Source organism: Scyliorhinus torazame, chromosome 6, assembly GCF_047496885.1.
Source record: "Scyliorhinus torazame isolate Kashiwa2021f chromosome 6, sScyTor2.1, whole genome shotgun sequence".
Lineage (NCBI taxonomy): Eukaryota > Metazoa > Chordata > Chondrichthyes > Carcharhiniformes > Scyliorhinidae > Scyliorhinus > Scyliorhinus torazame.
Genome location: NC_092712.1, coordinates 48,069,835 through 48,089,394, shown reverse-complemented (window position 1 = coordinate 48,089,394; position 19,560 = coordinate 48,069,835). Strand labels below are relative to the sequence as shown.

General features: G+C 53.0%; 1 long non-coding RNA gene across 1 annotated transcript in view; it reads left to right on the top strand.

Annotated features, from left to right (window-relative positions):
• Window positions 1-15,714: 15,714 nt before the first annotated feature.
• The window catches only part of LOC140425699 (uncharacterized), a 42,119-nt gene continuing 38,273 nt past the window's right edge, over window positions 15,715-19,560 (top strand). The window contains exon 1 of the long non-coding RNA XR_011947928.1: window positions 15,715-15,802. This is a non-coding gene — a long non-coding RNA (uncharacterized lncRNA). The remainder of the gene's footprint in view (window positions 15,803-19,560) is intronic.

Below are 19,560 nucleotides of genomic sequence, written 5' to 3'. Positions count from 1 at the left end.
GAAGAGCTTGGCGCGAGCCATCTCACATGTGAGCTCTTCGCGCTTGGGAATTGGATAATGCTCCCTCATGATATTGCGATTTAGATCCTTGGGATCAATGCAAATTCTCAATTCGCCGGAAGGCTTTTTCACACATTCTATGGAACTGACCCAGTCGGTTGGTTCCGTGACTTTGGAAATCACTCCTTGGTTCTGGAGGTCCTACAGCTGCTGCTTGAGGCGGTCCTTAAGGGGTGCTGGGACCCTGCGAGGTGCGTGCACCACAGGCGTGGCATTCAGTTTTAATAAAATCTTGTAGGTGTACGGGAGCGTGCCCATGCCCTCGAATATGTCGTGGTACTGGTTGATAATGGCGTCGAGCTGCGCCCCAAAGTCAGTGGCCTGAAAGGCAGACGCGTCAGCAGGAGAGAGAGAGTGAACTCTCTGAACTAGGTTCAACAGCTTGCATGCCTGCGCGCCAAGCAGGGAGGCTTTCGAGGGTCCCACGATTTCAAAGGGAAGGATGGCTTTGCATGACCTGCGCGTCACTTCAAGTTGGCATGAGCCGTTGGCAGCAATGGTATTGCCATTATAATTTAATAGCTGGCAGGCTGATGGCAGGATGGCTGGTTTAACATGAAGGCTTTGGAGGTCAGACCGCGCAATGAGATTGGCGGAGGCACCAGTGTCCAGGCGGAATCGTATTTGGGACCAGTTGACCGTAAGGGTGGTACACCACTCATCGTCCGGATCGATGCTGTATACCGATAGAGGCTGGATTCTTTGCTTCGGGGACACCCTGTTTTTTGTAATGATACCAACTCGAAAAGGCGCCCTCGGGTCCTCGGTGTCAATATCGGGTACTAGGTCCAAATCGGGCTCGGTGACCGTGGGTTGAATGGCCCGGACATTCCTGCGAGGCTGGCTGGAGCGACGAGAGTTGGCAGACTGCGCTGATCTGCATAAAGCAGCATCGTGACCAAGTTTGCCACATCGCTGGCATCGTCGGGATTTGGCAGGACATTACCGCTTCAAGTGGGCGGAGCCACAGTTCCTGCATGTTGTAGCATCAGTACGTTTGCTGCACCACCGCGCATGCGCGGTGCGGTCGTACATGGTGCGCGCCTGCGCAGTACGTTCGTCAGCGTCGACGTCCCCTCGTTCGGTGCGCACAAGCGCGGGAGTCTGCGAAAAGCGCACAAAATGGCCGCCCTCATCCAGGCTGAGGCTCTGGAGTTGCTCGATTGCTTGGACCCGTTCTGCCTCGTGGCACCTTGCCACACCGTTTCAGCCACTTGGATGTGGGAATACCGACTAATGGCGTGTTCGTGTAGCACACAGGTCTCGATGGCAATCGCTTGGGTGAGCTGCTTTACCTTGAGGTAAAGCTGGTGTAGGGGGTCTGACTGAACACCGAAAACGATCTGGTCGCGTATCATGGAGTCGGAGGTGGGCCCTTAGCTACAGGACTGTGCAAGGATGCGGAGGTGGGTGAGAAAGGGCTGGAAAGGTTCATCCTTACCCTGCAAACGCTGTTGGAATACGTTGCGCTCAAAACTTTCATTCACCTCGATGTCGCAGTGACTGTCAAACTTAAGTAGGACTGTCTTGAATTTTGATATATCTTCACCATCAGCAAAGGTGAGAGAATTGAAAATGTGGATGGCATGTTCCCCGGCCGTGGATAGGAAGAGAGCGATCTTCCTGGTGTCTGAGGCAGCTTCCCTGTCTGTGGCTTCAAGGTAGAGCTGGAAGCGTTGTTTGAATATCTTCCAGTTGGCTCCTAGGTTACCGGTGATGCAGAGCGGCGGCGGCGGGCGGACGCTGTCCATTTTGCAGGATGGCTGTATGCTGGTGGAAGGCAGATCACTTGCAGGTAGGTCTAAGATGTTCTAACATCCCTCAACTACTGATACCATGATGTGTTGGATGCTCTGAATCCGTGGAATACATACAGGCCACCAACACTTAAAATAGTACAACACTATTTTATTAAGTTAGAAACTGTTGAACATACTTTCACTGTGGGTTAACACGATGTTAGATTAAACTAAAGACCTATGCCTGTCCTAACCAGTCTATGCACTCAGCACATGGTGAAGATCTGTGCTGTAAACTGTAAGCTCTGTCCTTCTGAGAGGCTGCATCCCGAATGAGCGGGAACTCTGATGCCCTCTGTCTATATAGTGAGTGTGCTCTAACTGGTGATTGGCTGTGGTGTTGTGTGTGTTGATTGGTCTTGCTGTGTGTCCATCAGTGTGTGTGTCTGCACCATGATATACTGGTGTATATTATGACAGGAACCTCCCAGCCTCTTGCTGGCAGGAGGTCCTCCCTGATGCACTCCACTCCATTCGGTCACTGCTGTGCACCGCCACTAACAACACACCCCATGAACGCCTTTTTGCCTTCCCCAGGAAGTCCACATCCGGGGTGGCGCTCCCGACTTGGCTCACAGCTCCAGGACCAGTCCTGCTCCGTAGGCACGTCCGACTCCACAAGGCGGAACCGTTGGTGGAGAGGGTGCAATTGCTCCATGCAAACCCCCAGTATGCCTACGAGGCGTACCCCGACGGCCGCCAGGATACTGTCTCCCCCAGGGACCTGGCACCAGCAGGTTCCACACACACACACCCCTCCGGCCCAGCGCCACCCTCCCCTCCTGGTGGGACCATCCGTCCTTCCCCTGCCCACACCCGAGGATGAAGAGGATTTCGGCATGCTTCCGGAGTCACCGAACATCAGGCCAGCATCGGCATCGCCGCCACCTCTACGTCGCTCCCAGCGGAACATCAAGGCCCCGGACCGGTTAAACCTCTAACTGGTCCACCGGACTTCAAAATACTTTTCTTTCTGCTCAAATACTGTAAATATAGATTCATTGCTGTAGTTCTCCACCACCCCGCCGGACTCAATTTTAACAGGGGGTGAATGTGGTAAACCACTGTTGCACCTATATTAGGTGATGTAAGGTAGGACCTGTACTACAGGTTCGCCGGTAGTCCCTGCCTGCTGACTCCGCCCAGTAGGCGGAGTATAAATATGCGTGTCCTCCATTCAGCAGCCATTTCGCCAGCTGCTGTGGGGGCCACACATCTTAGAGTAATAAAGCCTCAGTTGTATCCAACTCTAGTCTTTGTTCAATTGATCGGGAGGGGGGGTGCGCGGGGGTATCGTGGAGGCTGGGAGCACCCAAATGGCCGGTGTAACTCTGTACAACCAGGGGTCAAGGTGGGTGGTCAGTGGGGTGTGGAGCAAGATGGCTGCCTTGCAGGCCGCAGCAATGGCAGTCCGTACCTGGACACCACCCCAGTCTCACGGGGGGGTCACCCCAGCCATTTGGCCTGGTCCCCTGTGGCCCCCCTCACCCCAGCCAGTCCGGCCACTGTCCGGCCAGGCAGCCCGCAGTTGCGCCACTCTGTGTCCTACCTACTACCACTCCCTCATCAGCCACAATGCTGGTTTCATGATTTTTAAAAGCATAAGTGAACCGTGCTGTCGGGGAAATCAGCCCAGTGGAGGCAGAGAATCATGGGGGCCGCGGAAAATGCTGTGTCAGGCCCGCTAATGATATGCAAATGGTGTCGTCTGTATGTGCTTCCGGTACGCATTGACCCCGCTGTCGAGGTGATGGAGAATAGCGATTTGGCGTATAAACAGCACCCACTGCGAATTTGGTGTCAGAACCCATTCTCCATCCAATCGTGTTTTGCAATTTCAGCGTCAGCCAATGGAAATTCCCTCTCCTGAAATTCTTACATTCATCACACCCAGCAGAGTTAAATTCCTTTGACAGCTTTGACAGTTCCAGTGCATTTTGACAGTTCTTTGACAACTTAACAGTTCTTTGAAAGCTCTGATTGTTCTTTGACAGCTCTGACACTTCTTTGAATGCCTTGTTTGTTCTTTGACAGCTTTGACAGTTCTTTGATAGCTTTGAAAATTGCCATGAACTAATGCAGTTTGTTGCACACAATCATGTCCACTTATAGAAATCCCAAAGGGTACCTCACTACCTAAAAGGGGGCCAAAAGAGTCCTGGAACTATATTCAAAGAGATACTCTGGCTATCCAAATGAATCCAGCAAGTACAGACCAGCACTTACCCGGTCTAATCTGTACACGTCAGGTTTCTATCCCCCAGATTTACCAAAATCCTACTTCAGGGAGGTTGCTGATGATTTACATAGCCAGCTGCCTTTCCAAAATGTGCTTGCATGAATCCCAGTCCAACTCCAGTCCGGTTCCCACAAAAATAGGAAATGCCATGTTCAGGGGTGGGACGTAGGGTTTTGAGGCTTTGTCTGCCATTTTTGCCACAACAGAGAGGCTCTCCGCCATGACAACAACTCAAGCCGATCATCCCATTTAATTGTCCTCGTTTTGCACTCCTGAACACATGGAAACATTTTCTCCACACTTGTCCTGTAAAATCCCTTCATAATTTCAAAGCACCGTGGCGCAGTGGGTTAGCACTGCTGCCTCATGGCTCTGAGGTCCCAGGTTTGATCCCGGCTCTGGCTCACTGTCCGTGTGGAGTTTGCACATTCTCCCCGTGTTTGTGTGGGTTTCGCCCCCACAACCCAAAGATGTACCAGGTAGGTGGATTGGCCAGTAATTGCCCTTAACTGGAAGAAGAATGAATTGGGTACTCTAAGCTTATGTTAAAAAAAAAATTAAAATAATTTCAAACACCTCAATTAGGTCACCCCTTAACCTTCTCTGTTCCAGAGAAAGATTTCCGATCTGTGCATAATTATATAGCCTCAGTTGAGGCATCACGCTGCTCAATTTTCTTTGCGCTCTCTCCAGTAATTCTATATCCTTCTGTCCTATAGTCCTGACTTCAGTGTTGTTCCAATGAAAAATAACTCAATTTTTCAAGTCTTAAATGAGTTTCCAAGAAGTTGGCACTTGGGGAACAAGGGGGGGTGGCGGGGACAAAGTGTGAGGTGGGAGGAAGAATTTTAAAAAAGGAATATTTTTAAAATTGTGACACACTTTTGAATGTTGCTGCTCAGAGGGATTTGGGTGGCTCTGTGCAAGAAACACAGAAAGTAAATGCAGATTCAGAAAATTAGTAGAAATATAAAGGGCACGATCTATCGGAAGCGTTTCTAAATGTGGCAGCGAGCGGGAAATCACAGAATCACTAAAGTGCCGAAGGAGGCCATTCGGCCCATCGAGTCTGCACCGACCCTTTCAATGAGCACTCTGCCCATGTCCACTGCTCCGTCCACCATCCCTATCCTCATAACCTCATCACCTAACCTGCACATCCCTGAACACTAAGTGACAATTTATCACGGCCAATTCACCTAACCTGCACATCATTGGACTTGTGGGAGGAAACCGGAGCACCCGGAGGAAACCCACGCAGACACGGGGAGGATGTGCAGACTCAGCACAGACAGTGACCCAGCAGAGAATCGAACCTGGGACCCTGGAGCTGTGAGGCAGTAGTGCGAACCACTGTGCCACTGTGCCAGCCCGAAATGCCAGGGATTTCGCGACGGCTGACCCGGCGAGGCCGTTACCGGTATCTAACGTTAATTCGGGCACTTAATGATGCCCGACAGGCTTCACGGCGCAAACGACTGTCCCTCTGGCTGATTCACCTGGAATGTGCTGGAGGCTCCCCGCTAACGAGGGGGAGCAGCAGTTAAACCGACCCCACAGAGCAAACCCCAGAGAGCATGCAGCCATGTCACAGCGCAGACCACCTCCATGATTCAAGGATGCCGACCTGGGCAGACTGATGGATCAGGTCGAGTCCAGACGGGATCCCCAGTTCTCCTGAGGAGCTCGGGTAGTCAGCCACAGAGCGACCAGTGCCGTCTGGGAGGCAGTGGCCATTATCTCGGGGAGTGTCACCAGGAAGAATGCCACCCAGTGCCGCAAGAAGCTCAACGAGCTCCACCGGATCGGACGGGTGAGTTGGCATCGGACCCCTGGCATCGGTCCCGCCTGCTACCCTCAGAGGCCCCTCCCCAATGAACCTGCACCTGGCCCTTCCCCTCCCCACCCAACACAATATCACACCTGTGCCCCAGCACACCCCATCCATGCCCTCCAGTGGTGCACCCGTCTGTCTCCCAGCATAGCCCCCCACAAGCCGATAATAATAATAATCTTTATTATTGTCACAAGTAGGCTTACATTAACACTGCAATGAAGTTACTGTGAAAATCCCCTGGTCGCCACACTCTGGCGTCTGTTCGGATACACAGAGGGAGAATTCAGAATGTCCAAATTACCTAACAGCACGTCTTTGGACAGTGGGAGGAAACCAGAGCACCCGGAGGAAACCCACGCAGACACGACGAGAACGTGCAGACTCCGCACAGACAGTGGCAAGCTTGCCGCTCAAGGTGCCCCCGCTGTGCCCCGCACGAGAAGTCTGCCTACAATGGATGGGAAAGGGACCAGATGGGTGGTGGGATGCCAGACATCAGAGCCCTCACCCCCTGCGAGGAACGGGCCCTGGTGGTCACAGGGGTGGGCGAGTACAGATCAGTCACCGATGTCGAGATCGATCTGCGCCACAGAGGTGAGTATTCACCGGCCCCTACCCAGGTGGCCTGTCACACGTGAGTTGTTCATGCCAGGATGATGATCCTTCCCTCCCGCTGACCACATGTCCATTCTCCCACAGGATCTCCATCCCATGTTGCCAGCCCATCCGTTCTCCCCACCTCTCATCAGAACTCATCAGAGGTGTGCTGCGTAAATGCCATCATCGATGTATCACAGCTGACATCCCCACATTGCGCCAGGGCAGAAACACACGCTTCGGTGGGTGAAAGTGGGCAGGCATCTGGAGCACAATCTGGTAAACACCACACAGATGCAGATGCACATCAGTTGGATGCATGAACGTCCAGGTGGGACAGTATTCGGGGGTCTGCTGGATCTCCGGACCCAGCTGGGTCCCAGTCCGAAGCTGAGCCTCTGGACCAGTTATCCCGGAGCTGCTGCAGTTGTTAGGGTGTGGCACGTAGATTCAGAGGGGTATGTCAGCGACACTCCAGCGGGTCAACAGCCGATTGGAGGAATCCCAAAGGCTACAGGTGCAGGAGATTGCACTGGCAATGCGTGGCACTGAGGCAACACTGCTAGGGTGGGGACCACGGTGGACAACCTGCAGCACGGTGTCAGCAGCATGAGCGGTGGTGTCTACGATGTTGCTCAGTCTGTGACGGCCATGGCTGAGCACCTTGACGGCATGTCCCAGTCTTCCAATCGCTGGGGGACGTCTGATGCAGGTGGACCCCTCCGAGGCACAGCGGAACATGTCCCAGTCTCAGGTGGGCATTGCTGGGATGCTGCGGAGCATGTCCCAGTCTCAGGTCAGCATCACTGAGGCGCTGCGGGGCATGTCCCAGTCCCAGGTGGGCATTGCTGGGACGCTGCGGAGCATGTCCCAGTCTCAGGTCAGCATCACTGAGGCGCTGCGGAGCATGTCCCAGTCTCAGGTCAGCATCACTGAGGCGCTGCGGAGCATGTCCCAGTCTCAGGTCAGCATCACTGAGGCGCTGTGGAGCATGTCCCAGTCTCAGGTGGGCATTGCTGGGACGCTGCGGAGCATGTCCCAGTCTCAGGTCAGCATCACTGAGGCGCTGCGGGGCATGCCCCAGTCTCAGGTGGGCATCGCTGAGGCACTGCGGGGCATGTCCCAGTCTCAGGTGGGCATCGCTGAGGCACTGTGGAGAATGTCCCAGTCTCAGGTCAGCATCACTGAGGCGCTGCGGGGCATGTCCCAGTCTCAGGTGGGCATTGCTGGGACGCTGCGGAGCATGTCCCAGTCTCAGGTCAGCATCACTGAGGCGCTGCGGGGCATGTCCCAGTCTCAGGTGGGCATTGCCGAGGCGCTGCGGGGCATGTCCCAGTCTCAGGTGGGCATCACTGAGGCGCTGCGGAGAATGCCCCAGTCTCAGGTGGGCATCGCTGAGGCACTGCGGAGAATGCCCCAGTCTCAGGTGGGCATCGCTGAGGCACTGCGGGGCATGTCCCAGTCTCAGGTGGGCATTGCTGGGACGCTGCGGGGCATGTCCCAGTCCCAGGTGGGCATTGCTGGGACGCTGCGGAGAATGTCCCAGTCTCAGGTGGGCATTGCCGAGGCGCTGCGGGGCATGTCCCAGTCTCAGGTGGGCATCACTGAGGCGCTGCGGGGCATGTCCCAGTCTCAGGTGGGCATCACTGAGGCGCTGCGGAGAATGCCCCAGTCTCAGGTGGGCATCGCTGAGGCACTGCGGAGAATGCCCCAGTCTCAGGTGGGCATCGCTGGGACGCTGCGGAGATTGTCCCAGTCTCAGGTGGGCATCACTGAGGCACTGCGGAGAATGTCCCAGTCTCAGGTGGGCATCACTGAGGCGCTGCGGGGCATGTCCCAGTCTCAGGTGGGCATTGCTGGGACGCTGCGGGGCATGTCCCAGTCCCAGGTGGGCATTGCTGGGACGCTGCGGAGAATGTCCCAGTCTCAGGTGGGCATTGCCGAGGCGCTGTGGAGAATGTCCCAGTCTCAGATGGGCATCACTGAGGCGCTGCGGGGCATGTCCCAGTCTCAGATGGGCATTGCTGGGACGCTGCGGAGCATGTCCCAGTCTCAGGTCAGCATCACTGAGGCGCTGCGGAGCATGTCCCAGTCTCAGGTGGGCATCGCTGAGGCACTGCGGAGAATGTCCCAGTCTCAGGTGGGCATCGCTGAGGCGCTGCGGAGCATGCCCCAGTCTCAGGTGGGCATCGCTGAGGCACTGCGGAGAATGTCCCAGTCTCAGGTGGGCATCGCTGAGGCACTGTGGAGTATGTCCCAGTCTCAGATGGGCATTGCTGGGACGCTGCGGAGCATGTCCCAGTCTCAGGTCAGCATCACTGAGGCGCTGCGGAGCATGTCCCAGTCTCAGGTGGGCATCGCTGAGGCACTGCGGAGAATGTCCCAGTCTCAGGTGGGCATCGCTGAGGCGCTGCGGGGCATGTCCCAGTCTCAGGTGGGCATTGCCAAGGCGCTGCGGAGCATGTCCCAGTCTCAGGTGGGCATTGCCGAGGCACTGTGGAGCATGCCCCAGTCTCAGGTGGGCATCGCTGAGGCGCTGTGGAGCATGCCCCAGTCTCAGGTGGGCATTGCCGAGGCGCTGCGGGGCATGTCCCAGTCTCAGGTGGGCATTGCCAAGGCGCTGCGGAGCATGTCCCAGTCTCAGGTGGGCATTGCCGAGGCACTGTGGAGCATGCCCCAGTCTCAGGTGGGCATCGCTGAGGCACTGTGGAGTATGTCCCAGTCTCAGATGGGCATTGCCGAGGCGCTGCGGGGCATGTCCCAGTCTCAGGTGGGCATTGCCAAGGCGCTGCGGAGCATGTCCCAGTCTCAGGTGGGCATTGCCGAGGCACTGTGGAGCATGCCCCAGTCTCAGGTGGGCATCGCTGAGGCACTGTGGAGCATGCCCCAGTCTCAGGTGGGCATCGCTGAGGCGCTGCGGAGAATGTCCCAGTCTCAGGTGGGCATCGCTGAGGCGCTGCGGAGAATGTCCCAGTCTCAGGTGGGCATCGCTGAGGCGCTGCGGGGCATGTCCCAGGCATTGAGGACCGTGTCTCAGATGTAGGTGGACATTGGTGAGGCACTGCAGAGCATGGCCCGCTGAAGAGGGGCATTGCTGATGGCATCGGCACCATGGTGTAGACATTGGGGAGCCGCCAGGACTGGCAGAGCCAGATGACACTCAATGCAGCTGGATTCCATCCCGAGGTGACTCCCAGGGCCCTATGGCACCTGTTGGGAGGGGGGAGTGCTGCAGGCTAACCTGGAACCTCACTTTGAGTGACGACGGCGATCACCAGTTCTCCTGAGTCCAACACCCAGACAATCACACGTCTCAGGGTCAACATGTGGAACAGGGTGGCACGGCAAGGCATGTGCCATCTGCATGTCGGCCTCTGGCCCTAGGCCCTCCAGAGGACGCCTGACAAGGGCATCAACGGCCAAGGGACGCAGTAAGCAGCAGGCTGCCCCCAACTCTGACGTGCATCCGTGGGAAACACCTCGATGTAGCGGCAGAGCACAGAGGGCTCAGCAGATAGAGGGTCACTGAGAGGGCACTGGGGGGTGGGGGGTGCGGCACCATCAAAGAACAAAGAACAAAGAAAAGTACAGCACAGGAACAGGCCCTTCAGCCCTCCAAGCCTGCGCCAACCATGCTGCCCGTCTCAACTAAAATCTTCTACACTTCCGGGGTCCGTATCCCTCTATTCCCATCCTATTCATGCATTTGTTAAGATGCCCCTTAAATGTCACTAACGTCCCTGCTTCCACCACTTCCTCCGGCAGCGGGTTCCAGGCATTCTGTATAAAAAACTTGCCTCGTACATCTCCTCTAAACCTTGCCCCTCGCACCTTAAACCTATGCCCCCTAGTAATTGACCCCTCTACCCTGGGAAAAAGATCTCTGACTATCCACTCTGTCTATGACCCCATCGGGGGTTAAGGTCGATTAGGGTCATGATTGTACACCATTAAAACACGGCACACCCGAGAAATGTGAAGTGTCATGGGAACGTCCCTCAAATGGCTGCAGTGATGTCATTGTGTGGGTGGAGCTGGACTCTGGCTTTAGGTTTTACTTGCATTTTGAGCTGGAAGCTGTTTGTGGCTCTGAGTTTTGCTTTCGGTTCAGGCAGTAGGAAGCTGGATTCAGACAAAAGAAGGCTTCTCTGGTCTCTACGTGTTAAAAAGGTGTCTCCAGATCACTTGATAACTTCAACGTAATAACTATGTTCTGGAAGGAATTCAAAGCTCCTGTTTTGGATAAAAGGGTTTTTGCCTGGCTTATGGATGTTGTTACTTGAGTGAAACAGGAAAGGAAAGTTATTAAGGGTTAAATATAGAGTACTGTAGCTGTGTGGGGTATTTATGTTGAGAGTTAATAAAATGCCTACAGTGTGTGTTTATAAAAATGTTAACTGAATTTGTAGAATAAACTTTGTTTTTGATTAAAAGTGCTTAAGGCCTCTGTTGAATAACATCTGAAAGTCAGGCCCTTGTGCTCATCATAACCAAAATCAATAAACAGTTGTAGGTCAGGTGAACTCCATGATATAATTTGGGGTTCTCTAAACCCTGGCCCATAACAGAAGCCTCTGTCAGGTTATTCCACACTGCGGGGTGGCCTGCACTCCCCTCCCTCAGTTGCCCTCCCACAGCCCCAACCCCCGCCCCCTGGGCTCCCTGGTACTAGACCTTAACCCCTCCCCCCCGCCCCCAAGGCATATCACATGCAGGTAGTGCACTCAGCAGGCAGACAGAAGTCAGACTTTGACATAGACGGAGAACACCAGACTTCAGCTCACAGTGTGTTATCATCACCATCCTTCCTTGTATATTGATCCGCTGACAGTGCCAACACAGGCCCATCACCCTGGCGTGACGTAACACAGCTCCTGGGAGGGTGGGGCAGGGTGATGGGGAAGTTGGGAGGGCGGGTAATGGGTGAGTGGGGGAATGGTTGGGGGGAGGGGGTTGGGGTACAGGGAGGGGGGAGGGAGTGGCGGATTGGGTAGGGAAGCGGAAGAGATGATGGACGAAGCCACGACCTATGAGAAGCAGGTGAGGATGAGGGCCTCCCTGGTCCTTCAGGCATGCCGGACCCTTGCCACCACTGCCTGTCCTCCACTCTCCGGCTGGTTCCACGGGTCCTGCCCGGGCTCATCATCCAGCCCATCCTCATCCTCGGAGGTGGCCACATGTTCTTTCTCCTCCACCTCTGGAGGTGGTGGTCGCACACCAGTTGGACGTTTAGGGAGTGGATGCCCTTGCTGTTAATGTAGGGCACTCCCAGACGGCCGGGTGCACGCAAGGTGACGTGTGTGCCATCTATTATCCCCTAAATCTGGGGCATCCCGACGATGGCAGAGAATCCTGCTGACCAAGCATTTTGATTGGCTTGGTTCATGTCAAAGTTCATATAGTTCGCTAACTGGGCAAATAGGACATCCATGACTTCATAGATGCACTTGTGGGCTGTAGGTTGGGAAATGAAGCACAAGTCCCCGCACAAGCCATGGAATAATCCTGAGGCATAAAAGTTCAGAGATGTGGCTGGCCACTGGGAGTGGGTATCCGCCTCCTCTACATGGTGTCAAGTCCGCAAGGACATGGCACAGATGCAACACCATCCTTTAGTTGAGGCAGAGCCTCTGACAGCATACGCTGTGTGCATGTTGTTCAAAGGACCTGCCATGTCTGTACACCTTGGGCCATCGCTGGCCTCCTCCTCTGGGTCCCTTCCTGGCCTGGTCGGTGGACAGGTGCTCAGGGTGTGGGGTGGGGCCCTGCACATGGGCTGGCATTTGAGCCTCTGTCAACGCTGCTGCCTTCTCTGCCGTTTTACCGCCTGGCCTGCCAACGTCACCACAAGGGCAGCTTCTGCGGGATCCACGATATTATCCGTAATGTAATATCTGTAAGGAATTGGAAAGGGTGTACGACTGACAAACAGCTTTGGCTTCCACCCTGCTACCCTTAGATTCCCCAAGCGTCACCCACCCTTGCCACCCCTCAGGCAACCATCCACTAGGCCCTGCACACCGACCCCCGGCTGCAGAAGTGGCCCCTGGACACCCAACACCAGACCCCAGACATGAGAGAGTCTCACATTGAAACAGATTAGATGGTGAGATGTGAGATGGTTTGACAGGGTAGATGCTGAGTGTTCCTCTGGCTGGAGAGCACAGATCTGGAGGGCACATTATCAGGATAAGGGGACGGCCATTTCTGACCGAGAAAGAGAAATTTCTTCACTCCGAGGCTGTGGTCCTTTGGGATTCTTTATCTTCGAGGGCCTTGGATGCTCAGTCATTCAGCATATTCAAGATGGAGATCGATAGATTATTGCTCTCTGAGGCAATAAGGAATATGGGGAACAGATGGCAAATTGGAGCTGAGATAAGGATCAATCTTGGTCTTGTTGCATGGCAGAGCAACAATGAGGGCCCATATGGCCTACATCTACTCCTATTTCTTATGGTTTTATTATGTGTGGCTAACCTAAAACCGGGACTGATTCATTTGCCATAACATAGTAAAGGCAATTCTAAAGTCTCTTCCGGCGACCACTTATTATTTAAATTGACAACCTGTCTGTCCAGGCATACAGAGCGCAGGAGACCTCCACAAATGACTTTACAATACTCCCACAAGTTGGAAAGACCATCCCCCGCCCCCACCCCCCCTCCCCCCCGGCAACCCCACCACTCTGGATGCAGAAAGAAACAAAGGAAACTATGAAGTAAAATATGATATATATATGTCAGAAATGCTGCAGGCAACGCGACAGGTTCAGTGAAGAGAAAAAGCAGGTTAACGTTTCAAGTGGACCTTGTAATTATCAAACTGAATGTGGGTGAGTGGCAGCAGACTAATAGTGCGGCACTCTGTTCCGATTAAATAGGCTGTTGTGTGTGCTTTATGGGCATTAACTTGTCACTCGCTATTGACTTATTGGGCGGAGGCAGTCAGAAGCAGAAAGTCACTGATTATACAGCAGCTGTGTTTATATAAAGCTGAAGGATTAGCGTTACACTGGGTCGGGGAGGGGGGGTGGTTCCTGTTGCAGAAGACGGGGAAGCTAAGCCATGAGGTCCAGCCTTTAAAGGGTGACGTGCAGCTAAATAAAATTACAATTTAATAAAAGCTGTTGTGCATGAGGCTGAGGAGATGAATAAAGCCCTGCACTAGTCACCCAATCCTTCCCCAGCGACGCCTGGGCACAGGGTGGAGAAGCTGACCTCCACCCCAACAGAACCCGCCTGCGAGCGATCAACGGGGCGAAGGCTGAAACATCTGCCCCCGCTCCTGTCCTCAACACCAGCACGTCCAACGGCCAGAATATGGCCCCCCCAGGGGACCCGGCTCCAAATCCACATACAAGATCGCCGACTGGTGCTGAACAATGCCCCTAAAATTACGCCAACTTCGGGCAGGACCAGAACATGTGCACGTGATTAGCCAGGCCCCTCCCACACTATTCGGTAATATCCTCTGTTACATTACTCTTTGGCAATATATTGTTACACTTTGCTTCGTAATCCAGAATGGTCTGCAAAACTGATTTATTGAATAACGATTGATTAATATTGAATTTGCACACTCTACAGAACTATAACTAGTCATCAAGTAATCTTTATTAAAGTAAGAACTAATTTAAACTCCACGTGCTAATCTATGCTGTGATCTATCTCTCTTACACTCCACTGCCTCGTCACTCCTGGTTGGAAGAGATCCAAGATCCTTTGAGTTCTCATATTTATAGTGGGATCTAGTGGTTGTGTTACACTGAGACGTAATAATTAACCCTTTAATTGTCTACATATATCCATATCATTACATCCTCTACCCCCTCAAACAGCCGGCTCATCCTTGACTTCATCAAATATGTCCTGTGCACCACCCTCAAATGTATCAACCCAGCCTCACGCACAACGTTGAGGCATTCAACCTCTGCAGCACCTCACACCACAATCCCTCCTCCGGCGCCATCCCCAACTCCTTCTCCCACTTGACCTTAACCCCCTCCATAGTCACCTTGGGTGAGATTCTCTGTCCCGCCGCACCAGTTTTCTAGTGCGGCGTGCCCCCCTCCGGCAGCGGAATCCTCTGTCCCGGCACCTGGCCAATGGGCACCGCCACACCGTTGGGAAATCCGCTGGTGTGAGTGCGCTGCCAGTGAAACGGAGGATCCCGCCGGCGGAGAATCCAGCTACCTATCTTCCTCCAAAAGCCACCCATAAATCGCTGAGTTACCCCACCTCCAACCCCATTACTGACAGCGTCTCCTCCAATAATGAGGAGTCAGGCACTATCGGAAAGGTCGGAAAAACCTTTCCAGCAAAGTCCCACACCTGCATATACCGTAAACCCTCCTCACGCGGAAACCCAAACTTCCCCCTCAGCTCCTCCAAGCTTGCGAACCACCCCTCCAAAAACAAATCTTTCATTCCTCGCTCGTCCCTTCGGACACTTCAATGCCTATTACACACACTATCCCCATAACCCTTTACGTTATAGTCAGTCAGAAATCTATCAATCTTATCTTTAATTATACTCAATTGAGGAAATGAACGAAAGAAAAGAGCATTAGACTGGGATGACCAGTTAGAATAGTGCATTATGGACATTAATTCGGGTTGCAGGGAGTGAACAAAGAGATTGGACAAAGCATGGAGAGAGGGGGATGGGTAGCTATTAGGCCAGTTCTTTGCACAAAGGATACTGCAAAGGATGCTGGGAGAAAGAGGCCCAAGGGGAGGAATGTGTAATGGGCCTGTCAGGATCAGTGGTTGTGGAGGTCAGGTTACATGGCCAGGTCAAGGAATGTGGGAAAAGGGCCTATAAGAATCTTGTATTTATCACCATTACCTTATTTGGTCCCGTGTGAAACTTGATTCTATGTTCATGTGTATAAGATGTTATGTGCTTTGTTTTCACTCACTTGTTCTGGGGATCTCAGGAACAGTGTTGGTCCTGCTGTTATCAGAGTGAGTCTGGCTTGCAAGCTATTTGAAATAACATAAAACAATATCTTCAAATCCGAACTCAGCCTTTTGATTGCGACCAGACCGGACAGAAAGAACTCAATTTCATCACAATGACTGAGATTCCACAGCCCCGTAGGGTAGAGAATTCCAAAGATTCACAACCCTCTGTGTAAAGAAATCTCTCCTCATCTTGGTCTGAAGTGGCATCCCCGTATTTTGAAATTTGTGCCCACTGGCACAATTTATTACACAGAGAGTAGTGGGTGCCTGAACTCTCTGCCGGGGGAGATGGTGGAAGCAGGTACGATAGCGACGTTTAAGAGGCACCTTGACAAACACATGAAGAGGATGGGAATAGAGGGATACAGACCCGAGTCACATGGCGTGGATTACTCACCTCCCACACGGCGGGACCTGGAAGGTGAGTGTGCGGGGGCCGCCCTGGAGGGGAGGGGGGGGCAGGGGAATCTGACCCTGGGGGTGCCCCCACGGTGGCCTGGCCCGCGGTCAAGGCCTACCGATCGGCGGGTGGGCTGGTTCCGTGGGGGCCTACTTTACTCTGCGGCGGGCCCCTGTAGGACTCCGCCCTATTGCCTGGGGGCCGTTGCGGAGAAGGGAACCCCCGCGCATGCGTGGAACCACGCCGGCCGTTCCGCGCATGTACGAAAATACGCCGGCCGTTCTGCGCATGCGCGAACGCGCGCGGGCCGTTCTGCGCCGGCTGGAGCTGTGGGGACCACTCCGGTGCCAACCTAGCCCCCGAGGAAGGAGAGAATTCCTCACTTTCGGGGGCCGTTGGCACCAGATGGTTGGCTCCGGATTTCACGCCGGTGTGGGGACATAGCCCCATTATTAGAGAATCCCGCCCATTTTACCTCCATCTACCCTGTCTAATCCTTTCAGTATTGTGTAGGTTTCAATGAGAAGACCTTTCAATCTTGAAAACTCTAGAGAATACAGAACAGTTTGCCCAATCTCCCTTCATAAGAATATGAACATGTTAACTAGAATATTTTTGTCAAGGCCTGCAGTCCCAAGTCACTGTAGAGAGTGATCGGAGTCAATATTAAACAGATGGCAAATATAATGACACAGAGGAGGCTGACAGTAAATGTAAGATAGATTTATTTACAAGTATTTACAATGGTCTGCATAACGCGGCATCTCACTCCCAGTGCAATCCTAGCTGGAAGGCCTTGTCTCACTCGGCCCTGGTCTGTGCCTGCTTTTAACCTTTGCTCATAACAGGCCCCGGGTGGTCGGCCTCCGCCCCCTACCTGGGTAGCTCGTTCTCCACAGGTCCCACCGGGAGATCAATTATAGTTTCACAGTGACCCTCGTGGGGGTTATGACAGCAAATTAATCTCTATTGTACCGCTATCCCTTACCTAGGATGGGAGAAAGAGATATAAATCCTACTGAGATCTGAATGGAAGCCTACAAACATTAATAAATCAATCAAGGGATTGATTTTCTCCGAATACTGTAGGCGCTAATGTTAAGAATAATAATAAGAAGAATGTTTATTATTGTCACAAGTAGGCTTCCAATAACACTGCAATGAAGTTACTGTGAAAATCCCCTAGTTGCCTGTTCTGGTACATTGAGGGAGAATTCAGAATGTCCAGTTCACCTAACAGAACGTCTTTCAGGGCTTATGGGAGGGAACCGGAGCATCCGGAGGAAACCCACGCAGACTCAGGGAGAACGTGCAGACTCCGCACGGACAGTGACCCAAGCCGGGAATCGAACCTGGGACCTTGAGCTTGAGGGGTAGTTCAGCCTGTGTTTAGCATAAGGTGGCATCTTGATAAATGTATTGAATCCCGCACCAGGACGGTCACATGATGGATCGATTGATTGACTTGACTGATGGTGATCAAATAAAGAGGCTGAATGGCATTTTTGTAGCTATCACCCTCTCCTAACAGTGTTTAGCTGAGCAAGAGTAAACAAGTCATCCTCGAGGATTTCTATCACAGAATCACGGAATCGTTGTGCTGCAGAAAGAGGACATTTGGCCCATCGTATCGGTACCTGTTCTCTGAACGAGCAACTCGTTCTCCCACCTTCTCCCGGTCACCCTGCACATTCTCCCGTTCCAGAAAACAATCTAATTCTATTTGAATGCTTCAATGGAACTCCTCCACCGCACTCTTAGGTGGCGCATTCCAGACCCTAACCACTCACTGACTGATTTTCTTTTCTCCTCATATCACTATGGCTTCTTTTACTAATTGCTTTAACTTTGTGCCCTTTCGTTCTCGACCCATTCATGAGTGGGGAAGTTTTCAACTGACACATCTCGACCTCAATAGGTTTTTGGAGGGAGGTTTCCAGATTTCCATTGCTCTTCGTGTGAAGATTCTCTTCCTGACGTCACGCCCGAATGGTCACGCTTTAGAGGCGGGAATATTTTCTCCTGATTTACTCTGTCGAATCCTTTAACCATCTTAAAAATCCAAGCTTCAATTTTCAGGAATCAAGAGAATTTTCAAGAAGTTTGGATAATAGGAAGATTAAAGAATTGGGTAAAACAGAACTGATAAGGGTTTTGCACTGGGGGTTTTGATATGGGGACTATCCTCGTAGCAGAGTGAACATTTAAGTGAGGCGGGGAACAATAGGGCGTAGAATTGCAGGAGTAAAAGATACAGTGGGTAGGAGTTCAAACGGAAAAGTAAGAATAAATATCATACTTACATGTTAAAAGCGTGACTTCTAAATTATTTAGATCGGACAAGATTCAAAGGGATAAACCATGCGCTGGATTCTCCAAAACTGGAGCTATGTCCCCACACCGGCATAAAAATGAGTAAAAACCACGCCGTCGGGAATTCGGCCAGTCAGTACCGGAGCATCGCTGGGAGGTCCCCTGGCAATGGCCCCCCCAGCCGCGGCGCGTAAATCGCGAGCGATTCTCCAGGGACCGGAGAATCGTGGGGAGCGGCGCCGGGCCCGATTCGGGCGTAAAAGTGGATTCTTCGCCCCCCCTGCGCCAAACGTGATTTCGGTGCAGGCCTGCGGAGAATCCAGCCCCAGATATCAGAGGCAGGGTTAGTCTTGTGCTACAGGAGAACAGCTGACCAGCAACCAAGATATGGACATGCCCAGCTGGAGTTCTTCTGAAAGCAAGGTGGTTTTGATGAAAAGCTGCTGCGTGGGATTCACCATCGGCTGACGCCAGGATCGGGAAATGGGATTGGGCGGAGAGTCGGTTTTGGTGCTGAAATTGTGGCGGGCGCCAGTTCCATCCGCTGATGAATACAATTTTCCAAGTCTCTCTGGAGTTAACAGCAAGGGTACGGAAGGAACAATAGACGTCAGAGTCTCAGTAGCTTTTAGAGGGCGGCAATGGGGTGGCAGCTGATGTCATTGCTGCACTCGGCAGCCATGGAGTCAGGCTTTTTCCCTTATTTCCTTGAAAGCAGTTGGACAGCCAATGATCTGTGGTTGAGGCACGCTCGAAGAGATTGTCCTTCTGGCAGTAGGCTCAATAGAGAGGTGCCTGAGGGACAGTGTGTTGGGTGGTATAGTAGCACCATGGGCAGCACAGTGGTTATCCTCACAGCGCCAGGGACCAGGGTTCAGTTCTGACCTTTGGTGTCTGTCTGGAGTTTACACTTTCTCCCCGTGTCTGCGTGGGTTTCCTCCGGGTGCTCCGGTTTCCTCCCACATAGAATCATAGAATTTACAGTGCAGAAGGAGGCCATTCGGCCCATCGAGACTGCACCAGCCCTTGGACAGAGCATCCCACTCAAGCACACACCTCCTCCACCCCAGACCCTCAACCCAGTAACCACAATTAATCTGTTTGGACACTAAGGGCAATTTAGCATAGCCAATCCACCTAACTCGTACATCTTTGGACTGTGGGAGGAAACCGGAGCACCCGGAGGAATCCCACACAGGCAGAACGTGCAGACTCCGCACAGACAGTGACTCAAGCCGGGAATCGAACCTGGGACCCTGGAGCTGTGAAGCAACTGTGCTAACCACTATGCTACCGTGCTGCCCAAAATACATGCAAGTTTGATGGATTGGGCCATGATAAATTTT